This window comes from Ovis canadensis, chromosome 6 (genome assembly GCF_042477335.2).
Source record: "Ovis canadensis isolate MfBH-ARS-UI-01 breed Bighorn chromosome 6, ARS-UI_OviCan_v2, whole genome shotgun sequence".
Lineage (NCBI taxonomy): Eukaryota > Metazoa > Chordata > Mammalia > Artiodactyla > Bovidae > Ovis > Ovis canadensis.
This window is the reverse complement of record NC_091250.1, coordinates 53176240-53183411: the sequence shown is the minus strand read 5'-3', so window position 1 is coordinate 53183411 and position 7172 is coordinate 53176240. Positions and strand designations below refer to the sequence as shown.

The 7172-nt window shown below is 39.9% G+C and overlaps 1 long non-coding RNA gene across 1 annotated transcript in view; it reads right to left on the bottom strand.

Annotated features, from left to right (window-relative positions):
- The window catches only part of LOC138442425 (uncharacterized), a 239803-nt gene that overhangs the window by 99599 nt on the left and 133032 nt on the right, over positions 1–7172 (bottom strand). The gene's annotated exons all lie outside the window — the stretch shown is intronic.

The following is a 7172-nucleotide window of genomic DNA, read 5'->3' as shown; positions in this document are numbered from 1 at the left end:
GGTCTGTTCTGATCACATGGAAAACACCTGGTGCTGTAAAGTAAAAACAATGAGCTAACAGAGAGAACAAAGATTTTCTTTGGGTGATTACAGGCAAGATCTTCCGAAGGTCGTCTGTCCTAGTCTGCTACCTAGTAGGGAAACTGCATTTCAATTCTCTGGTCAGATTTTAGTTCCTCTGTCCCAGCCTCAGTATTCATGCATATTTATTCAAAACACTGACAATGTTTGATTTTCCTCATCCATTTAAGGGAAACACTAAATGTGTCAGCATCCATGATGCACTGCCAAGAGATGATGCAGACTGGAGTGATGAGTCCAAAACAAAAGGACCAGAGCTTTGGGAGAACTGCTTGCAGTCAGGCAGTGGATCTCTGCTGCATCCAAATCCAGGCTTTAGCCACCAAGCTGCACTAGCTTCACTTTTTTTTTTTTTTTTTCATTTTTAAGTAAACATAGATTTCCAAAATAGGGCAGAAAATTTCAACCTCACCAAGGTGCTTTCCATGCAACTACTGAAATGGGTATTGTCTGCCCCCTTGTGCCCAAAAAGAAAAGATCACTCCAGGCTCTGGAATTTATTTATTTATTTATTTTAATTTAAAGAATTTTTTTTTTTTTTTGAATTTTAAAATCTTTAATTCTTACATGCGTTCCCAAATATGAACCCCCCTCCCACCTCCCTCCCCATAACATCTCTCTGGGTCATCCCCATGCACCAGCCCCAAGCATGCTGCATCCTGCGTCAGACATAGACTGGCGATTCAATTCTTACATGATAGTATACATGTTAGAATGTCATTCTCCCAAATCATCCCACCCTCTCCCTCTCCCTCTGAGTCCAAAAGTCCGTTATACACATCTGCGTCTCTTTCCCTGTCTTGCATACAGGGTCGTCATTGCCATCTTCCTAAATTCCATATATATGTGTTAGTATACTGTATTGGTGTTTTTCTTTCTGGCTTACTTCACTCTGTATAATCGGCTCCAGTTTCATCCATCTCATCAGAACTGATTCAAATGAATTCTTTTTTACGGCTGAGTAATACTCCATTGTGTATATGTACCACAGCTTTCTTATCCATTCATCTGCTGATGGACATCTAGGTTGTTTCCATGTCCTGGCTATTATAAACAGTGCTGCGATTGAATTTATTTTTACACCTGCTACTCCCTCCAACCTCAATGCATCAGATTTCTCAGCTTGTAAATATCTACTTTGATTTGTTAGCCCTAATTAAACTGCTTTTGGCAACTACAACCAGTCAAGATACCTGATTCTGTTTGGGATGACATTCAGCTCAGCTGAAGAACACTTACCGAATGACCACATTTTACAAAACTCCATGGGGATCAAAAGAAAGAAAATAGATATTCCTGGCTCTTATCAAGATTGTAATTTAGTCAGGAAGACAGGCATACAAGATACAAAGTAGACTGTGGTAAGTTCAATCATAGAAAAAAAAGTAATTAAAGGAGTTCTGTGGAAAAAGATGAACTCTCACTGAAGGAAAGAGCAAAGATGAGTAAAATCCATCCTCCTTGAGGTATGACACCTGCAGAGGGGCTTTTGATAGTTCCAATGCACAAATGAGGGCTTGACCGTTGAATGCCTTAAATGATACTATATATATTTTAGAGCTTAAGAAAGATCATTCCAACAATAGGACAGGGAGGTAGTGGTGGTGGGACAGGGTAGGGAGAGTTGGAAGGCAGAAGGCAGGCTGTAGGGACAACCAAAGAGCGATCACTGTAATCCCTAAGAAGCAACCTGGTCCCCTCATTCAGTCTTTAGGACACACACTCACTCAATCAGGCACTCGAGATGCATTCATTTTTAAGACACTATGAAGGCTGCATTTCAAAAAAACATCTAACAAGCTGAACTCTGCAGGTCAAGATATTGATACCTAGAATCATTGGTGTTAAGATATTGTATTAGTCGGCCCAAAGGAAAAGGAGAAGAAACGGATCTGTATGTAAGTCATGGAAAGGGGGGTTGGGAACAGAGAAGAAAGAGGGAGGAATAAAGGCTTACAAAAAACCTAATGAGGAAATTTGGAAAGAAAGGAAAACAAAACTCTAATAAAATCCCAGGGCCAGAAACCCAGATAAGGACAAAGTAAAAATGGTGAGTGGATTTAGCCAATAACTGCAAGTAAATCTACCATAATTTATATGGTCTAGACTTTAGCTAGTAAGGACAAGAAGAGCTGAAAGGTAATTATGTTTTACTAAAAGAATAATACTTTGTAAAATCATAGAGAGAGTTCAGAATAGCAGATACACTCCCTGTTTAGAAATATGGCTACTGCTATACAGGTGACTCTTGAGCAACACGGGTTTGAACTGTGCAGGTCCACTTATACATGGATTTTTATCAATAAACGTAACACTACATGACACAGGGTTGGTTGAATTTGAGAATGAGGAACCACAGATACCAAAGGCCAACCATAAAGTTATACAGGAATTTTCAGCTGTAAGGAGGTCAGTTCCCCATAACCCTGCATTGTTCAAGGGTCAACTGTATTTATTATTTTTTTATGAAGGATAATAGCTAACAGAATTGTGTTGTCTTCTGTCAAACCTCAACATGAATCAGCCATAGGTATACATATATCCCCTCCCCCTTTTTTTTTAGAACTTTTTTAAAAAATTTATTTTTTATTGAAGGATAATTGCTTTATAGAATTTTGCTGTTTTCTGTCAAACCTCAACATGAATCAGCCATAGTTATACATATGTTCCCTCCGTTTTGAACCTCCAGCCCATCTCTCTCCCCATCCCACCCCACTAGACTGATACAGAGCCCCTGTTTGTGTTTCCTGAGCCATACAGCATTTTCCTGTTGCCTATCTATTTTACATATGGTAATGTAAGTTTCCGTGTTACTCTTTCCATACATCTCACCCTCTCCTCCCCTCCCCATGTCCATAAGTCTATTCTCTATGTCTGTTGCTCCACTGTTGCCCTGTAAATAAATTCTTCAGTATCATTTTTCTATGTTCCATATATATGCTTTAGAATACGATATTTATCTTTCCCTTTCACTCTGTATAATAGGTTCTGGGTTCATCCATACCATCAAAACTGGCTCAAATGCATTCCTTTTTATGGCTGAGTAATATGCAGAGTACATCATGAGAAATGCTGGACTGGAAGAAACACAAGCTGGAATAAAGATTGCCGGGAGAAATAGCAATAACCTCAGATATGCAGATGACACCACCCTTATGGCAGAAAGTGAAGAGGAACTCAAAAGCCTCTTGATGAAAGTAAAAGAGGAGAGTGAAAAAGTTGGCTTAAAGCTCAACATTCAGAAAACGAAGATCATGGCATCTGGTCCCATCACTCCATGGGAAATAGATGGAGAAACAGTGGAAACAGTGTCAGACTTTATTTTTTGGGGCTCCAAAATCACTGCAGATGGTGATTGCAGCCATGAAATTAAAAGACGCTTACTCCTTGGAAGAAAAGTTATGACCAACCTAGATAGCATATTCAAAAGCAGAGACATTACTTTGCCAACAAAGGTCCGTCTAGTCAAGGCTATGGTTTTTCCAGTAGTCACATATGGATGTGAGAGTTGGACTGTGAAGAAGGCTGAGCGCCAAAGAATTGATGCTTTTGAACTGTTGTGTTAGAGAAGACTCTTGGGAGTCCCTTGGACTGCAAGGAGATCCAACCAATCCATTTTGAAGGAGATCAGCCCTGGGATCTCTTTGGAAGGAATGATGCTAAAGCTGAAACTCCAGTACTTTGGCCACCTCATGCAAAGAGTTGACTTATTGGAAAAGACTCTGATGCTGGGAGGGATTGGGGACAGGAGAAGAAGGGGACGACCGGGGATGAGATAGCTGGATGGCATCACTGACCCAATGGACGTGAGTTTGAGTGAACTCCAGGAGTTGGTGATGGACAGGGAAGCCTGGCGTGCTGTGATTCATGGGGTCACAAAGAGTCAGACACGACTGAGCGACTGAACTGAACTGAACTGAACTATGTTAACTAATGCACTCCCAGGTGCACAGTGGATAAGGGATATGGGAACTTGGCAGCAAGCATTGGCTCAACAGTGAAATCTTACACCAGCACTATTCAAACAGCTTTTAACTCTTTGAAAGGCTTTATGTTTTAGGCTTCCTGTGCCTCTCACAGTTGGGGGGCTGTAAACAATCACATGCGTAGTTGTAAAAGTCCGGGTAAACCTGTCAGGCAATTTAGAGAGCCATCAGAGGGATTTGAGCTGAGACACTCCTTTTATATGCAGGAAACTATTCACTGGAGCCCTAAGTTAACTTTTTCCAGAGAAAGGTGGTCGGAGATAGCCCCTGTTAATGTCAGAAACGTTGGTGACAGACATAATACAATAAGGCAGACAGACTCTGATTTTGGGGTAGATGCCTGAGAAAGTCCAGGGGGACCCCTGAGGCATGATCCTGCCTTTGTGTTTTGTCAGGCCCCTTTCCTCATGACCTTTGCCACGGGCGGGATTCCCCATGCTGGCTCCCGGCACCAACCTGGATAGCATATTCAAAAGCAGAGACATTACTTTGCCGCCTAAGGTCTGTCTAGTCAAGGCTATGGTTTTTCCTGTGGTCATGTATGGATGTGAGAGTTGGACTGTGAGGAAGGCTGAGCACCGAAGAATTGATGCTTTTGAACTGTGGTGTTGGAGAAGACTCTTGAGAGTCCCTGAACTGCAAGGAGATCCAACTAGTCCATTCTGAAGGAGATCAGCCCTGGATGTTCTTTGGAGGGAATGATGCTAAAGCTGAAACTCCAGTACTTTGATCACCTCATGTGAAGAGTTGACTCATTGGAAAAGACGCTGATGCTGTGAGGGATTGGGGGCAGGAGGAGAAGGGGACGACAGAGGATGAGATGGCTGGATGGCATCACTGACTTGATGGACGTGAGTTTGAGTGAACTCTGGGAGTTGGTGATGGACAGGGAGGCCTGGCGTGCTGCGATTCATGGGGTCGCGAAGAGTCCGACACGACTGAGCAACTGAACTGAACTGAAGTGAACATTCCATTGTGTATATGTACCACCACTTCTCTATCCATTCATCTGTTGATGGACATCTAGGTTTCTTCCATGTTCTAGCTATTATAAATAGTGCTGCAATGAAAAATGAAAAATGGGAAACGTGTCTTTTTCAATTTTGGTTTACTCAAGGTATATGCCAGTGGGATTGCTGGGTCATATGGTGATTTTACCCCTAGTTTTTTAAGGAATCTCCATGCAGTCTTCCATAGTGGCTATATCAATTTACATTTCCACCAACAGTGCAAGAGTATTCCCATTTCTTCATACCCTCTCCAGCGCTTACTGTTTGTAGTCTTTTTGATGAGGGCCATTCTCACAGGTGTGAGGTGATATCTCATTGCAGTTTTGATTTGCATTTCTCTAATGAGCAATGGTGAGCATCTTTTAATGTGTCTGTTAGTCACCTGTATGTCTTTGGAGAAATGTCTGTTTAGGTCTTTTTCCCACTATTTGATTGGGTTGTTTCTTTTTGTGGCACTGAGTTGTATGAGACACTTGTATATTTTAGAAATTAATTCTTTGTCAGTTGTTTCATTTGCTATTATTTTCTCCCCTTCTGAGGGTTGACTTTTCACCTTGCTTAGTTTCCCTTGCTGTGCAAAAGATTTTAAGTTTAATCAGGTCCCACTTGTTTACTTTTGTTTTTATTACTGTTACTCTAGGAGATGGGTCATAGAGGATCTTGCTTTGATTTATGTCATTGAGTGTTCTGCCTATGTTTGCCTCTAAGAGTTTTATAGTTTCTGGTCTTACATTTGGGTCTTTTATCCAACTTGAGTTTATCTTTGTGCATCCTGTTAGGAAGTGTTCTAATTTCATTCTTTTACGTGTAGCTGTCCAGTTTTCCCAGCACCATTTAATGAAGAGGCTGTCTTTGCCCCATTGTATATTCTTGCCTCTTTTGTCAAAAATAAGGTACCCATGGGTGTATGGGTTTATTTCTGGGCTTTATGTCTTGTTCCATTAGTCTGTATTTCTGTTTTTGTGCCAGTACCATAGTGTCTTTGATGACTGTAGCTTTGTAGTATAATCTGGAGTTAGGAAGCTTGATTCCTCCAGCTCCATTCTTCTTTCTCAAGACTGCTTTGACTATTCTGGGTCTTTTGTGTTTCCATATGAATTGTAAAAGTTTTTGTTCTAGTTCTGTGAAAAATGTCATTGGTAGTTTGATAGGGAACACATCGAATCTGTAGATTACATTTGGTAATATAGTCATTTTCACAGTATTGATTCTTCCCATCCAAGAACATGGAATATCTTTCCATTTGTTTATGTCATCTTTGATTTTTGTCATTACTGTCTTATAATTTTCTGTGTACAGTTCTTTTGTCTCCTTAGGTAAGTTTATTTATAGATATTTAATTCCTTTTGCTGCAATGGTGAAGGGGATTGATTCTTTAATTTCTCTTTCTGATTTTTCATTCTTAGTTTATAGAAATACAAGTGATTTCTGTGTATTGATTTTGTATCCTGCAACTTTATTAAATTCACTGATTAACTCTAGTAATTTTCTGACATTATCTTTAGGATTGTCTATGTATAGTATCATATCATCTGAAAACAGTGTGAGCTTTACTTCTTTTCTGATCTGGATTCATTTTATTTCTTTTTCTTCTCTGATTGCTGTAGCTAGGATTTCCAGAATTATGTTGAATAATAGTGGTGAAAGTAGACACTTTGTCTTGTTCCTGATCTTAGGGGGAATGCTTTCAGTTTCTCACCATTGAGAATAATGTTTACCATAGGCTTATCATATACGGTCTTTACTGTGTTGAGGTAGATCCCTTCTATGCCCATTTTTTGATGAGTTTTAATCATAAATGGGTGCTGTATTTTGTCAAAGGCTTCTTCTGCATTTATTGAGATGATCATATGGTTTTTACCTTTCAGTTTGTTAATATGGTGTATCACATTGATTGATTTGCATATATTGAAGAATCCTTGCATCCCTGGAATAAACCCAACTTGAACATGGTGTATGAACTTTTTGATGTTTTGCAAAATTCTGTTTGCTAAATTTTTGTTAAGGATTTTTGCATCTGTGTTCATCAGTGATATTGGCCTGTAGTTTCCTTTTTTGTGTGTTGTTTTTGTCTGGTTTTGGTAGCAGGGTGATG